The sequence below is a fragment of the Odocoileus virginianus genome, chromosome 11 (genome assembly GCF_023699985.2).
Source record: "Odocoileus virginianus isolate 20LAN1187 ecotype Illinois chromosome 11, Ovbor_1.2, whole genome shotgun sequence".
Taxonomy (NCBI): Eukaryota; Metazoa; Chordata; class Mammalia; order Artiodactyla; family Cervidae; genus Odocoileus; species Odocoileus virginianus.
The window spans coordinates 53,530,453-53,552,677 of NC_069684.1; positions in this window are offsets into that span (position 1 = coordinate 53,530,453).

Sequence of the window (22,225 nt, forward strand, 5' to 3'; positions counted from 1 at the left end):
CCAGTGGTCATGTATGGATGTGAGAGTTGGACTATAAAAGAAAACTGAGTGCCGAAAATTGATGCTTTTGAACTGTGATGTTGGAGAAGACTCTTGCGAGTCCCTTGGACTGCAAGGTGATCCAAACAGTCCATCCTAAAGGAGATCAGTCCTGGGTGTTCATTGGAAGGACTGATGTTGCAGCTGAAACTCCAATACTTTGGCCACCTGATGCAAAGAGCTGACTCATTGGAAAAGACCCTGATGGTGAGAAAGATTCAGGGCAGGAGGAGAAGGGGACGACAGAGGATGAGATGGTTGGATGGCATCGCCGACTCAATTGACATGGGTTTGGGTGGACTCCAGTAGTTGGTGATAGACAGGGAGGCCTGACCTGCTGCGATTCATGGGGTCGCAAAGAGTCGGACACGACTGAGCTACTGAACTGAATCTGATAAAGGCATTTATTAAAAACTTCTGCTAACATTATTATTAATGGAGAAATGTTAAAGATATTCCTATTAAATACAATCAGGAACATGATGTGAATTTTCAATAGCACCATTTATATCTGACATTATTTAGGAGGGTCTAGCCAAAGCCATAAGACAAGCAGATATATAAGCATACATACACCAAAAAATAATTAAAAGGGGAAAAGACTGATTAAAAAGGAAAACCTTGCATATTACTCACGGATTATATAATTGTTTACATACAAAATTTTAAGATTTTACTAATATGGTACTAGAATTAATAAGAGCATTTGGTAATATTGCACAACATAAAACTGATGCACCAAAATAAATTGCACTATATAAATGAAACTAAGCATTAGAAGGTTACAAGTGAAAAAATATTCAATATTCAATAAAAATCTATTCAAGAAAAACATAGCCATGTGTTTATGGAGAAATAGAAAATATGTTTGAAAGATGTTAATAGAAACAAAAGGAGAGATATAGTGAATTCATGTAAGGGGGAAAAGATAATTTTGTATTATTTCCTGCTAAAGTGATCTATAAATTCTAACAAATTTCAATAAAAATCTCAATATGTGTCTCCATGGAAACAGACTGGCTGATACTAAAATTTTTAATGAAGAAAATCGGGATCAATAAAATCCAGGACAAATTTGAAGGGGAAAAAATCATGACTGTCACCTTTTCTACTTGATACCAGGCTAGTTATAGAACTATTAATTAAGCCAAGCAGCATTGACATAGGAATAGACATAATGACTAATTGAAATAAGTAAGGGGCATAGAAATACATCCATATTTAGACAGAAACTTAATGTTTGACAGAGGCATAATTGCAAGATAGGGAAAATGTGAATTGTTCAACAAATTAGATTGCTCTTTGAATCAAGTGATTGAAATGTAAATCCAAGCTCTGTCCACAAAACCTGTTGCTACTTTTATCGTCAGTTCAGTTCAGTTCAGTCGCTCAGTTGGTGCGACTCTTTGCAACCCCATGAACCACAGCACACCAGCCTCCCTGTCCATCACTAACTCCTGGAGTCCGTACACAGTTCATTTCACTGGGGTTCACAAAATGGGGAAGTTTATAGAACATCAGAGGGGTAAATATCTGCACTGATACCTTGGAAGTGTGCAATATGGGCAGTGAGAGCTGTCTTCCCAGAGGTCAGCACTGAGGGGGTGCGTTGTCTACAGCTACTACCAGAGCAATAATAAAACTGACAAAATATTGCTTTCTCTTTTATTATTACTGAGAACATGCAATGCTAAAAGAAAAGCTCAGTGATAAAATGCATCTTCCCTGAAAACATCCTTCCTAAGTTCTAAATATTTGCAGCAGTTATTGTTTTACTTTAATAATAAATATACTTGTAAGAGTCACATTAGTTAATTTTTCTTATTTATTTACTATAAACATTTATTCTTTTATAGACATTGTGTATGTGTGCTAAGTCACGTCAGTTGTGTCCAACTCTTTGTGACTCTATGGACTGTAGTCACGAGGTTCCTCTGTCTGGGATTCTCCAGGTAAGAATACTGGAGTGGTTGCCATGCCCTCCTCCAGGGGATCTTCCCAACCTAGGGATCGAACCCACATCTCTTAGTCTCTTACATGTGCTGCTTTGGCAGGTCACTAGTGCCATCTGGAAAACCCTATAGACATTGTGAAGTGAAGTGAAGTTGCTCAGTCATGTCTGACTCTTTGCGATCCCATGGACTGTAGCCTACCAGGCTTCTCCGTCCATGGGATTTTCCAGGCAAGAGTACTGGAGTGGGTTGCCATTTCCTTCTCCATTGTACTGTATTCTAAAATAATGTGGAATTTACTTTGGAGAACTCCCGTTGTGGACTTACCGACACATTTACTTTGAAACAATTGTGAGATGGTGCAGAATCTTGATATTATCTTCCATTGGATTTGTGTCTCCAACCTCTGTTGAGTGCACATTACAGTTTGAACAGTAGGTTAGAAACAAATGATGATGGCACCCTGATTGTAAAACTAATAAACAGAACTTGAGCTATTCCAGTTGTCACTTTATGTGATCACTTGATAATCTTGTTTATGTTTTAAATTTAAAATAGTCGACTAGAAGATAGCCATTCACGACCCATCCATCATAGTGACCTTTCCTCCTAAGACCACACAAGTCTGATTTTCATCAAAATGCAGATTATCACTACAAACTGATTGGCATTAGTAGGCAAAACACAAATGATTAGCCATCTCATTTTTAGGTTTTTTTTCTCCACTTTTTTTTTCCTATCGAAATGTAATTGACATAGAACATTATATTTGTTTTGGGTATAAAACAATGATTTAATATATGTATTATATATATTGCAAAATGATCAACACAGTAAGGCCACCATCTATCACTGTACAGTTTTTTTTCTTGTGTTAAGAACATTAAAGATTTATTCTGTTTGTAACTCAGAGTCTTTTCTAATTTTAAAATCCTGTATTTTTAAAAGGATAGGTCAAGATCATTTTTAAATATTTTAGCTACTCATCTGCAAGAAGGAAAATCTGCATCAAATGGCTTTTCAACATTTTTTTCTTCCAATGCTGGAATTTTAATTTATCCCTACATAGTACCTAATACCCTCAATATCTAATACAATGGTGTTTACAAATACAGTCACCTGAAATTGTATACATCCACACTTGGTTCATCTATAAATATTAAGATGGCAGAAAGATTGTATGTGAGGATAGCAACAACTGTTACTGCATGAATGGGGAAAAATATTTTATGTTTTATCTTTTTTGTTAAACAACAGGTCAGAGAAGGAAGAAGTGTATAGAGGCAGATCTAGGAGCTGGTTTATTCCTTTTCATAAGGAAACGTGGCCTGTGGCCATAAAGACCTCCCGTGGAGACTCACAGTGCCCTAATGTGAGACTTGTTTATTCTGGGGAACATTTTATCATTTTAGCCCTGGAGTTATTTGAGCTTCTAAAAGCATGTAGGTAGTAAGTGATTTGGGATGCCAGGGAAGTAATTGGATTAATGCACTTCTATCTCAGATTACTGGCAAGTTGGCCTGTGGTATGTGGGCTTTTAATGTTATTTTGAAAGTGGTATAACACAAACAGCTACTTCTGTGACGTTATTATGCTCCTACATCAAACCTTTCCATCCAGATCCCCTTCCTTATCTTGTCACACTCCAGATGTACCCAGGAGTGTGTAGTGCATCCTTTTCTCTTTCCAGATTACTGGCTTCTGCTTCCAGCTGCCCACTTCTTCCCAGATTCTTGCTGCAATGAAACAAACAAACAAACAAACAAAAATATTTCCAATTACACCAAAGCCTTATCAGTTGCTATTTCAGTCAATAGAAACAAGATGTGGGATTGCAGAGTCAGACACTACTGAATGACTGAACTGAATTAAATAATTCAATCATGATTTGACAGTAGGACTTCTCTTCAGCCTCTGTAAAGAGATGTTAAGAAGAAGCATGAAGTAAGACATCATCGGACACATTGAACCAACTCAAAAAAAGGCAGGATCTTTCGTTTCCCTCGTGGCTCAGTTGATAAAGAGCCTGCCTGCACGCAGGAGACCCAGGTTCAATCCCTGGCTGAGGAAGATCCCCTAGAGGAGGGAATGGCTACCCACTTCAGTATTTTTGCCTGGAAAATCCCATGGACAGAGGAGCCCGGTGGGCTACAGTCCATGGGGTCTCAAAGGGTCGGACACAACTGAGCGACTAAACCACCACCAACCACAGTCAATATGGGCTTCACTTTCACAGTCAATACATTGTTTATTGTCAACGGTCTTCAATGAATCGAAGCTGGAACAGAATTTCGTGCTATAAATATATTGAAGTCAGATGATCAAGGTTCAAAACCTTGTTCTACCACTTAAATTCTGTTTGATTCTGAGAAATCTAACATTTGAGGATTCAGCTACTTCACACCATTGTAATCAAATAAGTAAACATGAAAATGCTTTGCATATTAATAGATATTTTATAAATGCAAGTTTTCCTTGATTTAGGCCCTACTTAATCATAACTAATTACTTTGTGAACCAGTATTACGATTACAATTCTTTTAGAATCTTCTAAAATACAGAATTTTAAAATTTAAAACGGCTTTCCCGCAGTTAATTCCCAACCACAAAGATGTGACTATAACAAATAAAACATCTTGCAAACTGTTTGTGCTAAGGTTAATGCTTAGTTTACATGTTGACTTTAGCACTGCATAAGGCTATGAATGCATAAAGTAATTACGTCTGTGAATTTTTTTGGTCAAATTTTCTGTCATTTCAATATTATTTTGTGAATTTAAAAGCCAGATATAGCTAGACTTTCATATGTAGAAGTGAACATTGTGAATCTGGGTTGGTATTGGTGGAAATTTTACTGGATGTGGGTTCTGATAAAAATATTGATATAGATTTACTGTCCCGCTTTTTTCAGCTGCCATTTTTATGAGGGAAGGTACTGCTTTGATCTTTACAGTCCATTCAGTCAACTTCGCAGAACCTTCCAAGTGACTCTCGTAGGGAATTCAGTTATTCTAAGAGATTCTTGCCACTGTAACTTGAAGGACAAAGAATTTTTTTCTAATAACATTTTTTTTTTTACTTTCAGTAGAGGCATATTCTCTTTCATTCTAAAAGTCTGGAAAGTCTTTGTTTTTTTTTTCCCCCCCCATTTATTTTTATTAGTTGGAGGCTAATTACTTTACAATATTGCAGTGGTTTTTGTCATACATTGACATGAATCAGCCATGGATTTACATGTATTCCCCATCCCGATCCCCCCTCCCACCTCCCTCTCCACCCGATCCTTCTGGGTCTTCCCAGTGCACCAGGCCCGAGCACATGTCTCATGCATCCCACCTGGGCTGGTGATCTGTTTCACCCTAGATAATATACGTGTTTTGATGCTGTTCTCTCGAAACATCCCACCCTCGCCTTCTCCCACAGAGTCCAAAAGTCTGTTCTATACATCTGAGTCTCTTTTTCTGTTTTGCGTATAGGGTTATCGTTACCATCTTTCTAAATTCCATATATATGTGTTAGTATGCTATAATCGTCTTTATCTTTCTGGCTTACTTCACTCTGTATAATGGGCTCCAGTTTCATCTGTCTCATTAGAATACTAGTACAGCCACTATGGAGAACAGTGTGGAGATTTCTTAAAAAACTGGAATTAGAACTGCCATATGACCCAACAATACCACTTCTGGGCATACACACTGAGGAAACCAGATCTGAGAGACACGTGCACCCCAATGTTCATTGCAACACTGTTTATCATAGCCAGGACATGGAAGCAACCTAGATGCCCATCAGCAGACGAATGGATAAGGAAGCTGTGGTACATATACACCATGGAATATTACTCAGCCATTAAAAAGAATTCATTTGAATCAGTTCTAATGAGATGGATGAAACTGGAGCCCGTTATGCAGAGTGAAGTAAGCCAGAAAGATAAAGACCAATACAGTATACTAATACATATATATGGAATTTAGAAAGATGGTAATGATAACCCTATATGCAAAACAGAAAAAGAGACACAGATGTACAGAACAGACTTTTGGACTCTGTGGGAGAAGGCGAGGGTGGGATGTTTCGAGAGAACATCATCAAAACATGTATATTATCTAGGGTGAAACAGATCATCAGCCCAGGTGGGATGCATGAGACAAGTGCTCGGGCCTGGTGCACTGGGAAGACCCAGAGGGATCGGGTGGAGAGGGAGGTGGGAGGGGGGACTGGGATGGGGAACACATGTAAATCCATGGCTGATTCATGTCAATGTATGACAAAAACCACTACAATATTGTAAAGTAATTAGCCTCCAACTAATAAAAATAAATGGAAAAAAAAGAAAAGAAATGTCAAAAAAAATAGAATTTAATTATTTTTAATTGAACTCTAGTTTTGCTACTTTTCCTTCTTACAAAAGAAATATAAATTCAATCTAAAAAAGTAGAAAATAGGAAAAAGATTAAAAATTACCCCAGTGCTATCTCAAAGATAAGTACTGTAATGATGACACATATCCTTCTAGGGCTTATATTAAGCCTTTCTTATGTCCATGTATGATTTCATTTTTTCTGCCAAGATGTGATGATACCAATTATATGGATTTGCAATCATCACCTTTTTAAAAACTCAATAATATATAGTACTGCATTCCAATGCTATTAAGTATTTTTCTACAGCATAAATATTAATGACTCATAAGATTGTGTAGAACTTATATAGACTGAATTATTGACCCAGTTTCCTGTTTGGGGGTATTTAGAATATTTTAAGTTTCTCACTGCTATAAACAATGCTACAGTGAACAGTGTTCAACTATTATTTGTGGGCATCTTTTAGTATTTTCTGAGGATAGGTGTCTGGAAATGAAATTTTGAAGGTTTTTGGTCTATTCGGTGGATTGCTTTTTAAGAATCTTTTCATAATTTATGCTCCCAATAATAGAGTACCTTTGCCCGGCAGCTTTGCCAAAACTGACCATTATCTCTTTTTATTTTATTTTTTCACATTTGAGTGTTGAAATGGCAAATACTTACCATGTATTTTTCATTAGAATTACATTGCCTTTGATCATGTTTTCTTTTAAATCACATGCCACTGACTCTGTGGGAAATTACTTTGATAGTAAAAGCAATCAGAAAAGGGACATTGCTGAATCCTGAATCTGCAGCTGTGTAAAGGAGCCAATTATTGTTATATTAGATGTTCATTCATTCATATATTCATCTGTTTTCCTTTATTATCATTTGACAAATATTTACTGTGTTAGGTCTTTGTTTCTAAGAGCTGAGAATATATAGAGAACAATATGGATAGTGTACCCTCTCTCTTGGAAATTTTCATAGTGTATTATACAAAACAGGAGCTTCCCAGGTGGCAGAGTGGTAAAGAATCTGCCAGCCAATGCAGGAGCCACAAGAGATGTGTGCTTGATCCCTGGGTCAGGAAGATGCTCTGGAGAAGGAATAGCAACCCATTCCAGTATCCTTGCCTGGAAAATTTCATGGACCGAGGAGCCTGGTGGGCTACAGCCCATGAGTCACAAAAAGTCATACATGAATGAAAACATAAAAAACAGACCTTAAGGACCGATAATTAGAAGTGACTCAAAATTATTTAAAAATTAGTTTAAAGTATTATTCTAAGACAACTTATATTTAAGCTGATCAACCTTGTTCAATAAAGAGCAATTCCCTGAAAGTCCTCACTCAGTATTCAGTTTCTTCTGTAATTGAGTGGTAAAGAATCTGCCTGCAGTGTGGGAGACCTGGGTGTGATCTTTGCGTTGGGAAGATCCCTTGAAGAAGGGAACTGCTACCCACTCCAGTATTCTGACCTGGAGAATTCCATGGGGGTCGCAAAGAGTTGGACACCACTGAACAAATTTCACCAACTTGGAGGATTTGGTAAACAGAAGGTGCATACAAGAAAAAGCTGGTTTTATTTAGGAAAGTCTTGAGAAATGTAGATATTACATTATCATTTTACCAGGTGATACTTTAATTTGTTCCTCATGGATAAATATGCATTTTGTTAAAAAAACCAAACAAACCTGCAAAAAGACTTGCCACACTGCTTGGGTGAAATATACATCCTTACTGCTCTTGTTAAATTGATGTTCTCTAATAATCTCTTGACACCTTTATTTGACCCCCAGTGATGAAAGGGCTGTGACTCTAGAAAGCAGCAGTGTCCAGGTGATCAATAAATAATCGTGATGCTGTGAGGAGGAAATGAATGGCTCTTTTGACTGAACTTCTTACTGTTTGGGAGTTGGCTATGGTGTCAGAACACAGTCAATCTTAAGAAAGAGGCCAAAGTCTTACCTTAAGACTTAACTTTCTGGAATTTCCACTTTTCCTTTCTTTTCTTTTTTAATTTTAGAAATATATTGTATATACCAAAAATGCATAAAATATACATTTTAAATAATAACACTAAAGCTACCCCCTGTGCTGCCACCATCCAGGTTAAGAAAACATTTATAATAATTTAAAAAACTAATTCTGTGACCCTCCCATGTGGCGCTCCCCCATCCCCTTCCCCATGAATAACAAGTGTTCTGCCTTTTCTGATAATCCTTTCTTTGCTTTTTTTAAAAAAATGCTTTTACAACCTAAGTATGCATCTTTCATAAATATTATTTACACTCCTGCTTATAATAATTATATAAATAGAATCACATCAAATATGTTCTTTCATTGCATGTGTCTTTCATTTAATATTATATGTATGATTTATCCATGTTTTGGTATATAGCTTTAACTGGCCTTTAAAAAATACCACAAATTATCCATTCTCTTTTTGATGCTTATTTGTGATGTTTATCGTTTTTGACAATTACTAACAATGATGTTATGAACATTCTTTCCAGGAATGGAATTGCTAGTAGCTAGGAATGTACATGTATAAATTTACTAAACAATTTCAGGTCAATTTCCAACATGGATAAAGTATTGGTATAATTCATGGTCTCAAGTATAATTCATGGTCTCAAGTATAATTCATGGTCTCACCAGTGGTAGATGAGGGTTTCTATCTATCCCAACACTTGGTATTGACAGATATTTATATTTTGCCAACCTGAAGGGTATGCCATAACCTATATTTGTGGATTTTAGTTTTCATTTTTCAGAGTATAATGATGTTAAGACTTTCTTTGTATATTTACTTGTCATTAAAATGTCCTCCTTTGTGAATTATTGATTCAATTCTTCTGCCTACTTTTCTGTCAATTTGCTTGTCTTATTGATTCATAGTTCTTTGTCTATTTTGGAGAGTAGTGATTTTTTAAACATATTTTTAGAACATTTTCTGCTTTGTAGCTTGTATTCTCATCTTTTTAATATCTCTTGATGAGCAAAAGTTCTTAAATTTATAATAATGTTTGTAATATTTCTACATGGTTTATGTTTCTTACATCTGCTTTAAAAATATATTAGCCTATAGTATATTTTAAAATTTTCATACCTTTGTCCTTTATGATTGTCTTTATTTCATCCAGATTTGATTTTTTGTATAGTGTGAGTTTTCAAAGTGGATACTCAATTGTGTCAATACAATTTGCTAAAAGTCCATCCTTATAACAGTTGCTCTGCTATACTATATGTCGTAAAACAAGGGTCCAGCTGCATGAAACCTACATCTGACTAATCTGTTATGATAGGGCTTCCCAGGTGGTGCTAGTGTTAAAAAACTTGCCTGCCAATGCAGGAGACAAAAGAGACATGGGTTTGATCCCTGGGTTGGGAAGATCCCCTAGAGGAGGAAATGGCAACCTGCTCTAGTATTCTTGTCTGAAAGATCCCATGGACAGAGAGTCTGGTGGGTTACAGTCCTTGAGGTCTTGAAGAGTCAGAATCAGGCATGACTGAGCACACACACATAACATGTCTTGACATCTGGTAGGACAGGGCTCACAACTTCTTCTTTAAACTGCCTTGTTTATTCTCAGCACTGTATACTTCTATAACAATTTTAACTTAGTTTCACAACTTACTCAAAGACTACAGTTGGCACTTTAATTGAAATTGTCTTATGCTTAGGGGAGACAAAATCTCTACAATTTTAATTCTTTAAACTCATGAATTCAATCTTGTATATTGTCACCCTGCTTATTTAACTTATATGCAGAGTACATCATGAGAAACGCTGGGCTGGAGAAAGCATAAGCGGGAATCAAGATTGCCAGGAGAAATATCAATAACCTCAGATATGCAGATGGCACCACCCTTATGGCAAAAAGTGAAGAAGACTAAAGAGCCTCTTGGTGAAAGTGAAAGAGGAGAGTGAAAAAGTTGGCTTAAAGCTCAACATTCAGAAAACTAAGATCATGGCATTCGGTCCCATCACTTCATGGCAAATAGATGGGGAAACAGTGGAAACAGTGGCTGCCTTTATTCTTTGGGGCCCCAAAATCACTGCAGATGGTGATTGCAGCCATGAAATTAAAAGACGTTTACTCCTTGGAAGGAAAGTTATGACCAACCTAGACAGCATATTAAAAAGCAGAGACATTACTTTGCCAAAGGTCCGTCTAGTCAAGGCTATGGTTTTTCCTGTAGTCATGTATGGATGTGTGAGTTGGACTATAAAGAAAGCTGAATGCCGAAGAATTGATGCTTTCAAACTGTGGTGTTGGAGAAGACTCTTGAGAGTCCCTTGGACTGCAAGGAGATCCAACCAGTCCATTCTAAAGGAAATCAGCCCTAAATATTTATTGGAAGGACTGATGTTGAAGCTGAAACTCTAATACTTTGGCCACCTGATGCGAAGAGCTGACTCATTTGAAAAGACCCTGATGCTGGGAAAGATTGAGGGCAGGGGGAGAAGGACGACAGAGGATGAGATGGTTGGATGGCATCACCGACTCAATGGACATGGGTTTGGGTGGACTCCGGGAGTTGGTGACGGACAGGGAGGCCTGGTGTGCTGCGGTTCATGGGGTCGCAAAGAGTCAGACATGACTGAGCGGCTGAACTGAACCAAACTGAATTCAAGCCTATCCTTGAGGAGCTTGGATAAAACTGGAATTATCTGGTCTTTGAATATCTGATGGAATTCTTTCATGAAGTTAATTGGGCCAGGAGTTTGTGGAAAGAAAAAAAAATTTTGATGAGTAATTTTATTTCTTTTATAGTTCTAAGAGTTTTAGACTTTCTATTTGTCAATTTGCTTTGCTTTTGCAAGTTATTAATTTGTGTATTTAATCTAAGTTTTCAAATTAATGCTATCCTTTATTCACATTATCCTTTATTGTCTCTTTAATGCCTACAGCACTTTTCATTTTAATACCTATTGTGCTTACACTATGGAATGAATTTTGCTAAAGTTTTGTAGTCTTATTAATCTTTTCAAAGAACTGGTTGATTAGTATTAACCAGTAAGCTCTCAATTTTATCTGTGCTTTCTATTTGGTTTATTTTAACTTTCATTAAAAATATTCTTCCATCTGTTATATTTGGAGTTATGTTGCTATTTTTTTCAGAACTTCAGAAGGTTTATTAACTCATTTAGTCTTTATTTTTCTATATAAGTTAAGGTTATAGTTTGTCCTCACAATTGCTTTACTTGCCTCTCCTAAGTTTGCTATGTAGTATTTTTTAAACTACAGATTTTAATGTTCTGTCATGACTTCATAGTTTGCTGTAGATATTTTAGTCCAGATACTCTATCATTTATTTTAGATAAATGTGGATTTCTTGGTAGTTTTTTGTTTTTTTTTCTTTATGTATTTTTAGCTCTGCTTTCAGCCATACAGTTTTCATTTCATATCTAACCACTTAACTGAAATATTCATGATTCACAATGACCTTTTTAATCTGTAGTTTGTTGTTTGACCTAAGGTCTATTTTAATAAATACAGTCATATCATCTTTCCTTTGGTTAGAACTTGCATGATAATCTTTTCATACTTTTACTTTCAACTTAACTACTTATTTTATGTCCAATCAATGGACCTCTAATCACTAAGCAACAACAGGATGGAGAAAACTTAGAACTGACTTGTCACTACCTTCAAGTTATTTTGGACTTTTTATAGGGATATTTTTCGGCATGTGAGAAAATGTAAAATAACATCACACACATCTGTTAACTACCCTTCAGGTACCTAGCTCTATCAAATCCTAACTTTTTAGTCATATGAGCTTCATTTATTTCATTTCACTGTAAACTTTTTATTAAGGTAAAATATATATCTATAGCAAAATATGAAATCATTATGGTAAGTAGGATCTTTTTGTATCTATGGCAAAATATGAAATCATTAAGGTACAACTAGATAAAATTTCACAAAGTGAAGAGGGAAGTTCTTTTTATAAAAAGCCACATCACACAGCAGACTTGTGGGATCTTAGATCCCTGATTAAGGATCAAGTCCCCTTACAGCGTAAGTGGAGTCTTAACCACTAGACTGCCAGGGAAGTCCTACAAAGTGAATATAGTACACATCAAGACAGAGTGAATCAACCATAAAGCAAAATTTGTTATTTCCATGGTACCTCTTGGTCACTACTTTTGTCTTTCTCTCAAAACTAGCAATTATCCTGACTTCAAACACTATAAATTTCTTTTTCCTATTTTTGTGTTTTATGAATAGAATCATATTACTACATGTCCTCTTTACATCTATCTTTCCTGGAATTTATCCACATTGTCACATTTTTCAGGGGTTTAATTCATTGGTGCTTTATATTTGATCAGTTTACCTATTCTACTATCAAAGGATAAGTTTGGCTTGCTTTCAGTGTGGAGCTATGATGGGTAATGCAGTTTTATCATTCCTGTATCTGCCTTTGAAAGCTGAGTGCCGAAGAATTGATGCTTTTGAACTGTGGTGTTGGAGAAGACTCTTGAGAGTCCCTTGCACTGCAAGGAGATCCAACCAGTCCATCCTAAAGGAGATCAGTCCTGGGTGTTCATTGGAAGGACTGATGCTGAAGCTGAAACTCCAATACTTTGGCCACCTGATGTGAAGAGCTGACTCATTGGAAAGACCCTGATGCTGGGAGGGATTGGGGGCAGGAGGAGAAGGGGACGACAGAGGATGAGATGGTTGGATGGCATCACCTACTTGATGGACATGAGTTTGAGTAAACTCTGGGAGTTGGTGATGGACAGGGAGGCCTGGCGTGCTGCGATTCATGGGGTCGCAAAGAGTCGGACATGACTGAGCGACTGAACTGAACTGAACATGTAACTGGGAGTAGACCACTAGATCATAGGGTATACATAGCTTCATCTCTTATAGACACTCTTTACTATTTTTCAAAATGGCTGTGTTAATTTTAATACCCAGTGGTGAAGTGTTTGTGCATTTTTTTACTTTGGTTATATTCTGTAATTTTCTTTTTTTTTTTTTTTTCTGTTTAATCTCTCAATGCTATGTATTCTGAGAAGAGGTGAAGAGGAGCAATGTGAACAACTTGAGGTGATCCAGAAAGGCTCTTTTTCAGAGGGTGATGCTGATTATTTCATCTCCATGTGCACCACAGAAATTAGAAAAAAGAAGAAATGGAGTTGGGCTTCTTTCAAATTCAGGATGATACTGGCCTAAACTCCTGTACAGGAAACTCAAGGGATTAGCAACACAAGAGGAACACTTCCTTCTCTGAAAGGTTAGCAAAAAGTAAAGTAAGTACCATATTTCATCTGTTCTATGTGTTTTTTCTGGATTTTAGCACCTCTGAAATGGCATGCAATTAAAATTGATGGTCTCTGATGACTGAGTGTGTTGTTTTTTGTTTGTTTCATGGAGGTACACAGACTAATGGGAAACCTTATAATTAGTGGAAAGCAAAGATTCTTCAAGGTTCCTTTTGGCTGTAGGTGTTTATCATTTTTACGGTAGATATGGAGATGTGCTGCTCAGATGCTCCTTCAAGAACAGACTTTCTGACAAGCTGTAAGGCATGCAGTTAGCTGGCGGCCTGCAGACATACATTCGGGATCTGTTACGGTTCTCAAGCTCAGGTGATTTCTTTGGGGTGACCCTCAATTGAGGTTAGAGCAAAGCAGTGGCAGTTCAGGCCATGTTCTTCTCAGGGCAGCCATGAGCCAAACTCACAAGACAGATATTCAGCTCAATGCAGGACTCTCCCAATGAGCAAGCTTTGCTCCCAAGCTCCTCACTGGACCGACACCGTCAGGAAGGCATTGCACTCTGGCAGTTTCCCTGCGCAAGCCTCTTCCCTTCCTTTTCCTTTCAAAGGTGATATTCCTCTACTCCCCAGTAGACCTCACTCCTAGTTCTGTCTCGAGCACTCCTTCCCTCGCACAGCTGACACTAGAAGTTTTCTGAGATAGCAGGTACGAAGATGGGGGTAAGAGACTGGAGCAAGCATAAGGACGACTCTCCCTGAGCGGCAGGTAGAGCAGAGATGGCCTGGAGCAAGGTGGTGACCTAAGTGTTAGAACTTCACCACTGGTGTCTTGGGAGAACAGTCTGGTGGAATGATTTTAAGCATTTGAACGTACAGAGGTGGTGGTGGTGTTTATGAAATGAAATAATAATAACCAAAATTTATAAATATTAATTTATAAAATATACCTACAAATGTATATTTGTTATAAGAATAATGATGTTGAATGACTGTTACTAAGTTGCGTGTATGGCCTGCATCTGGGTAATAGGACACTGAGGACAATTAACAATGGAAAACAATGAAAAACTAAACGTGAAAACGAGAGTCTCTTGGGCAGCTCGAGAAAATCCCCTCCTCTCATATGATGGTGAGCAGAGCATGAGGTCAAATCCAGTCTGTAACAATCAGAGAAGCTGAAATTCGAAGATTGCTGAATGTTCATCAAAGACAGGTCTGTGAAAAGAGGAGATATATGTACACGTATAGCTGATTCACTTTGCTGTATACCTGAAACTAACAAAACATTGTAAATCAACTATACTCCAATAAAAACAGTTTTTTCAAAAGGTAAGTCTGGTAAGACAAAGTTCAAGCCCTGGTTGGAAAAACCTAAATCCCTGACACATGGGCAGAGGTCATATGGGTGATTCCCCTGAAGAATCCACAGACTGAACAATTTATCTGTAGAAGCAGGTATTCTCCTTCTTAACAGGCAAAAATTTCCCCACTATGGGAGAAAATAAGAGATCTTTTTGTCTAAAAGCCATAAATAAAGTGCTTCCTTTAAAAACTGCCAAGTACAGTCCTGGCCTCCAGGCCAATGAACAGAGTTGTCACAACATAACATAATCGGAAACATGCTAGTCATGATAAAGGAAGAAAGAGATTTTATCCTAGAGGAATTGTAAAAAAGAGTGAATGTTGTTAGGCAATCAAATGTCCTGGTTCGCCCAAGGCTGGCAAATAGCCTGGGATGCAGGAATTTCTGTGCTAAAAACAGAGCAATCCTGGGCCAAGTAGACTATTTGATCACCCCAGTACTTTCAGGGATCAGGCCAGTCCACATGGGGCTAGATTTTAAGGTACTTAATCAAGAAGTCAGAAATCAAGATCAAATAAAAAGGCATTTATTAGGGTTTCAGGTTAAATATTGTAAGGTGGTAGTCACTGCTTAACTCAATAATCTAGCCCTTGCAGAATTTCCATTAGTTCTGGAAAATGACTCTATTGACCATTATAGGCTTGACCTGTTGCAGCTACCTGCTATGTGAATTCTCTTTGCTAGAACAAATAAATATGGCCACAGGTATATGATGGGCATCCAGTGATTTGGCAGGTGTGTTCTTTTATATCTTAACAGTGAAAGGGCTTCCAGAAATAGTCTGCATTCATGCAGAACATAAAACTGTGTGTGTGTGTGTGTATACATATATATATATATGTGTGTGTGTGTATATATATACACATGTTTATTGTTTTCCCTATGGTAATACTTTTGCTAACTCTTGCAGCTCTCTGCTGTAATATCATGTGAAGATCTCTGGACCATCTGGGCATCTTACAGAAACTCACACTGAGGATAAGGATGTCTGATACCCTGGAGGGCATGCATTCCAGACACAGGGACTATGAGGGTGTGAGATAAATGCTATAATAATTCGTGGAACTGCCACTTCAGTAAAGCATTTGTAGTACTCTCCTGGCCAGGGGCATGTGGAATTATCCTGTCTGAAATGAAAGAGAAATTGTTGCACTTTGTGTTTACTTCTACAAAGAGGAATGTATAATTCCTGGTAAGACTTTTTGGTATCTGGAGGCAACATATTAGATACCCAGGAATATTGATACGGCTGCAGTACTGGGTGATAGAGTGCACTTGGGCCACACCATCTGACTTCCCTGGTGGTGCAGTGGTTGAGAGTGTGCCTTGCAATGTAGGGGATGCCAGTTTGGACCTTGGTCCGGGAAGATCCTCCATGTTGCAGGGCAACTGGGTCCATGTGCTGCAGCTACTGAGCCTGCCCTCTGGAGCCCATGATGTGCAACTACTGAGCCCACATGTAGCAACTACTGGCACCTACACGCTGCAGGGCCCAAGTTCCACAATAAGAGAAGCCATCGCAATGAAAAGCCTGCACACTGCAACTAGTGAGTAGCCCCTGTTCTCCACAACTAAAGGAAAGCCCACGCAATGAAGACCCAGCACAGTCAAACATAAATAAATAAATATTTTTTAAAAAATTAGTGTTGGCTACATTATAAGCCTTATTCAGCAGGTCCTTGAGGGATAGCAGTGAGAGGGAAAAAAAAACCAAAACTCCGTGAGCAGTGTTGAATGACCTGGCCAGAGGGTCCAGATCTTGAAAAGCAAAAGACTGGAATAAAAAACATCAGGAGTAGAGGTGTGAGGATGGGTATATTAGAGAGAACACCAAGTTTGAAGAGTATTTCTTAAATTTTATATTAAAGCCTACTAGAAAGTATCTACCATGAGTGAGGCATTTAACAACTAAATTAAAAAAATAACTTGCCGGTCAACAACTACTCCAGTGTTGTTACAATGAACAGATGAATGAAATGGCCGTGAATGTAGAGATGCAGGCCATTGATATATATGGAATCAATAGCACAGTCTCCCATTGACCAAGGTCAATTTATTGCTACCTGTGAATGTCTAACCTATTTGCAACAAAGATCAGTTTGAAGCCCCTAACATATCTCTATTCTTTGAGGAGATCAAGTGACCAGTCAGTGGTAAATTTATTAAATTAGATCCAATAGGATTAGATACCTATTCAAGGTATGAATTTGCCTTTTCTGCTTTCAGGGCCTAGGCTACCACCACTATTTTGGGGCTCCTAGAACATTTTTAAGAGGGGTAGAATCCCATACAAGGTAGTATCTGATCAGAGAACCTACTCTACAGTGATGGAGGTTTGGGAGGTGATTCAAGTCTTTGGGATCCATTACCGGCATCACAAAGCACAGTATCCTGAAGATGCCAGTCTCACAGAGCATTGTAAAGGCCTGCTGAAGTCACAGATGCAGTACCAGCCCAGAGTCAAAACCTTGTGAAAACCGGACACTGTTCTTCAGGATGCAATATTTACAAAAAATAGCAAGGTTTATACGGCACTGGGTTCACAATAGAAAGTATATGTGGATTTGAGAACCAAGGCATATGAGAGGTGGACCCACTTACAGTGACTCCTAGAAATTGACTGGGAGTCTTTGTGTTTCTTGCTTCTGTATGCAAGTCCTACTTGACTGAAGCATTGGAAGTCCTTATCCCTGCCAGGCATCTTGGGTTCCTTGTGCTTAGGAACTGGCAGGCAAGAAGAGTCCTCAATAGCAGTAAGTGATCCTAATCAGCAGAGAGATTGTTATTGTTCAGTTGCTAAGCCATGTCCAATTCTTTGTGACCCCATGGATTGCAGCACGCGAGGCTTCCCTGTCCTTCACTATCTCCCTGAGTTTGCTCAAACTTACATTCATTGTATCAGTGATGCCATCTAATCATCTCACCCTTTGTCATCACCTTCTCCTCCTGCCTTCAATCCTTCCAGGCATTAAGGTCTTTTCCAGTTAGTCGGTTCTTTGCATCAGGTGGCCAAAATATTGGAGCTTCAGCTTCAGCATCAGTCCTTCCAATGAATATTCAGGATAGATTTCCTTTAGGGTTGACTGGTTTGATCTCCTTGCTTTCCAAGGGACTCTCAAGAGTCTTCCCCAGCACCACAGTTCAAAAGCACCAATTTTTCAGGGCTCAGCCTTCTTTATGGTCCAACTCTCACATCCATACATGATTACTGGGAAAACCATAGATGTGACTATACACACCTCTGTTGGGAGAGAGGTTGGGCTGCTCTTGTACCCTGGCAGGGGGAAAATCCATGGGGAGCTCAGGTGACCCACTTGGGGTGATTTTTAGTTCTCTCCTGCCTAACTGTGACTGAGAATAAACAAGCAAGATGACCCTGGCTGAGAGGGATCTCAGACCTCTCAGAAATGAGAGTTTGAGTCACATGACCAGGTCAGCCACTAAGACCAGCAGAGGTAGTGGGAGAGGATGTGGGCACATTAGAATGGGATTAGAGAGAAAAACAGTGAGCAGTTGTGGCCCTTAGGTCAACAGCAGTCATAAGGACTGCAGTTTGTTCCATTAACCTCTCTCTTCCAAGTTTGCTTTAGGGAGAAAGAAGGAGATGTTCGCTCATGTGCACAGACAACTACTTCATGGGACACAAGGTTCCCTGATACATGGAGGGATGCACTTCCTCTGTGGAAGGCAAAGAGACGTGCACTCTGCTTCTCCTTCCACGAAGGAGGAGCTGCCCAGCAGCAAGGACTGTGGTTGGCTGCCCATCATCAGACCATTTGTGCCTTCAGGGTCCGTTTTAGCTTTTCACACGAGGTCACGATCTCTGAGAATTTCAGCCAATGACTGAGCAAGATGGTGATTCAAGGTCTGACTATTTCTGCCCCAAATTGTAGGGCTTTTTAAAGGAACAATCATTGGTCTGAAGCCTGGAACTGGACTGGCAGAACTTCATCAGGACTACACCCAGTGTGATGACACACCACGCTGTTTCTGCTTCCCCTCCTTTCCTTTCACAGGTCCTACTCCTCAAGACAACTTCTGTAGTCCTAACTCCATCTTGGCCTCTGATATTGAGATAAACCAACTGACACATAAAATAATAACAAAAAGAATCAATGCTATGTCCTCTAGTATACGCAATACCATCCAAACCATAGGTTATTAGAACTTAAATGGTCGGTTAAAATAGCTGACATTCTCAGAGGTCCAAATTCATACAGCCACTTAGAGACAGAATAGGGGTCAATAGATACTCAATACATTAAACCTATCTGTGTAACACCTGATAGGCAAAAAAAAAAAAAAAAAGGACAAAACAGTCAAATTAATTAATGGAAGCTGTAGATCCAGATACTCAAACATATTTTTTTTCAAATGCAAACAAGCAAACCAACAAAACCTCAGCAATTAGCCAAACAATTGAGCATTTAGTTAATCTCAGTATGGAAAGGATTTTCAAAATTGGAATTCTTTCTTTGAATTTCCACTTATGGAATAGAAGAGCAAATCTTCTTATTAATAATTAAATATTAAGACAAGCTGATTGTAAAATTAAAAGGAAAAAATTCGTCAGAACATAATTTACATCTCGAGTGCCAAAGAGATGGTAATAATGATGTCAGATTAACAGACCAAGATTCCCATTCAGATAGATCAAAGCCATATGTTACAAGGCACATGACATTATTCAAAAGTCAAAACCTGCTGTCCCTCCCAGCGCCAATAGAACATCAGTGATCCAAGCTCAAAGAGTACAGGAGGCTTTGGACTGGTTCCCTGAAATACAGAGGGATGCATTTTGTATGGGTGACCAAACAGACCACTGCCTGGGTGGTCTCTTCAGTTCAGAGAATACAACAGCCAAATCCCCTGGGAGAGGATTTAGTCTGCCTGTGTTCTATCTTGTCTCTGGGCCAATACACTTTTATATGGCAGTCAGTGAGAGCATCTGAAAAAGTAAATTGGATTACGTTACTGTCTTGCCTAAAGACTTGCAATGACTTCACAGGGCTCATAAAGTCAAATTTGAACTTCTCCCATGCCCAGCTGGGTCCTGCGTGATCTGACCTCTGCCTTCATTGCAGGCCATGCACACGCTCACCCACTACGCCAGGTCCCCTGGCCAGCCATCGTTCACTGTGGACTCTTCACGCAGGCTGTCCCGTTTCTGGACGGCTTCTCCTCATTTTCAGCGCATGCATGCGAGCTAAGTTGCTTCAGTCGTGTCTGATTCTTTGCCACCTGGAGAGCCCCAGTAAATGGCTTCTCCTTAGTGAGGCCTCCTCCCAGAGGGAAGTCAAATGCCTCCTTCTCAGAGAAGCCTTTTTTGATGGTCAAACCCACACACCTCTGTATCCCCACACATACACTCACCACCTTCCATCCTACTTTTTCTCTGTCACTGCATTTTCTTTTCCCTTCATGGTACATATGACAACTTGTTCCTTGAAAAAATTCTGTATGTTTTTTTCTCCTGTATTGGCAAGTTGATTCCCTGGGAAGACCTAAACCATACTTACATAGCATAATGACATTTTTTTTTCCAAAGGACTTTACCTTTATGAATCTACTGAGGCACTGACGTAGGTCTTCTCTTCTGATGAAACTAGGTCACAGAGAGGTTCAGGCAGGGCAGAATTATGATTGGAACCCCACCAGAAGCCACACATTTCTTCTACTATGTTCCTGCCTTAACTCAACTAAATATCAATCTTCTTAACAAGATGCTTAACATATCAGGGATTTCAGCATGTTGGATGAAGGCTTGAGATCAAGAGAGACTTCTGGACCTCTTAAATCACTGCTCATTCTGCCTATAACCCTGAGTTCTCTGACTAGAGACAGCACAGTCCTGGTTAATCTGGAAAAGGCCCTATTTTGTGCATCAGATGGTTTTTTGCAGTCTAGCTCGTGTACGTGCATGTGTTTGAGGATGTGTGGATATGGGTTCAAGGGTTAGAGACTGTTAACCAAGAATATAGCTTAGTCAACTTTAGAGTTTATGAGGGAAACTGTAAGGATCAGATAAAAGAGAATAATAAACAGGTACAATTCAGAAAACAGCTATGAAAGAGGAGCCTAAACTCTCACCAGTTAAAGGGTTTAGCTAAGAGAATATTAACTTTAAATGACTAAATGTGTTAAATATTTTCTATCTTTTTGTGATAAGTGCTGTGTAGCATTACTAGTTCAAACCTCACAATATAGTATTTATACTCTTACTGGTAAGGGAAGTAAGGTACAGGAAAGTGACTTTCCTCTTGTCTTCCAGTCAGTAAGTGATAGAGCCTGGTTAAGACTTAAACAGACTGGCTGACAGCCTGTCTTCTTGATTTTAATAGCGCCGTCAGTTTTGCGAAGAAATCGTCTCTGATGGGTGCACTAAGGAAGAGTCTTTCTTTCGCTGAAGTGGGGGACCTGGAGGCTTGGGTGAAGGTATCTGAGGTGTGTCCACAGCACCCATGCCACCTTAGCATCCAAAGAATTTCTTATATTTTGGTTTTTTCATCCTCTTTCAAGGAACTTAATGGAAAAAGAGAAATGTTGAGGTTAGGGTATTCAGGGCATGAAGTAAATTTGCCAACCCCAGAAAATTCATCAAAGCCAAACTAACCCTATGTGGATGTGTCCTGGAGCCCCCAAGGATGAACCTGGCACCTCACTGAACACTCCAGGGCTTGTCAGAAAGGAAAGGCAAAAACCCCAAGAACTTGGCTGTGGGCCTCTGTTACTCGTGTACAGGGGACCCTGAATCTGCTCTGATATCTGTCCTTCATTTTCCCATCCTGAGCCACTCTGCAGAGTCACTCTCAGCCCACACCAACCACAGCCAACACCACGGTGACCTCACCTCTTACCCTGTATCAGGAAGCATTTCCCCGTCTGATATTCAAGTTGTTTTATTTCTTTTTGATGAGGTAAATTTTATTTTAAGTTCATCCTAACATTTCACTTGAGGAGTCAAGAGCTTTATAATACTTTTTATTTGGAAATAATTTCAGATTTACAGAAAATTGCAAGAATGTAAAAAAAAGTCAACTCACATATCTTTTACCCAGATTCTCCTATTGTTAACATTTTACCTCATTTTCTGTCTGTCATATTATTCTCCTTCCTTCTCTTCTATCACCTCTTCCTCCTTTTTTTTATATACAAATATGCAAACACATGTATATATATATGTTCAGAATGGCATATATTTCTGTCTATGTATCTATATATCTTTGTATTTATGTATGTATTTATCTATTATCTGTCTATTCATCCATCTATTTATG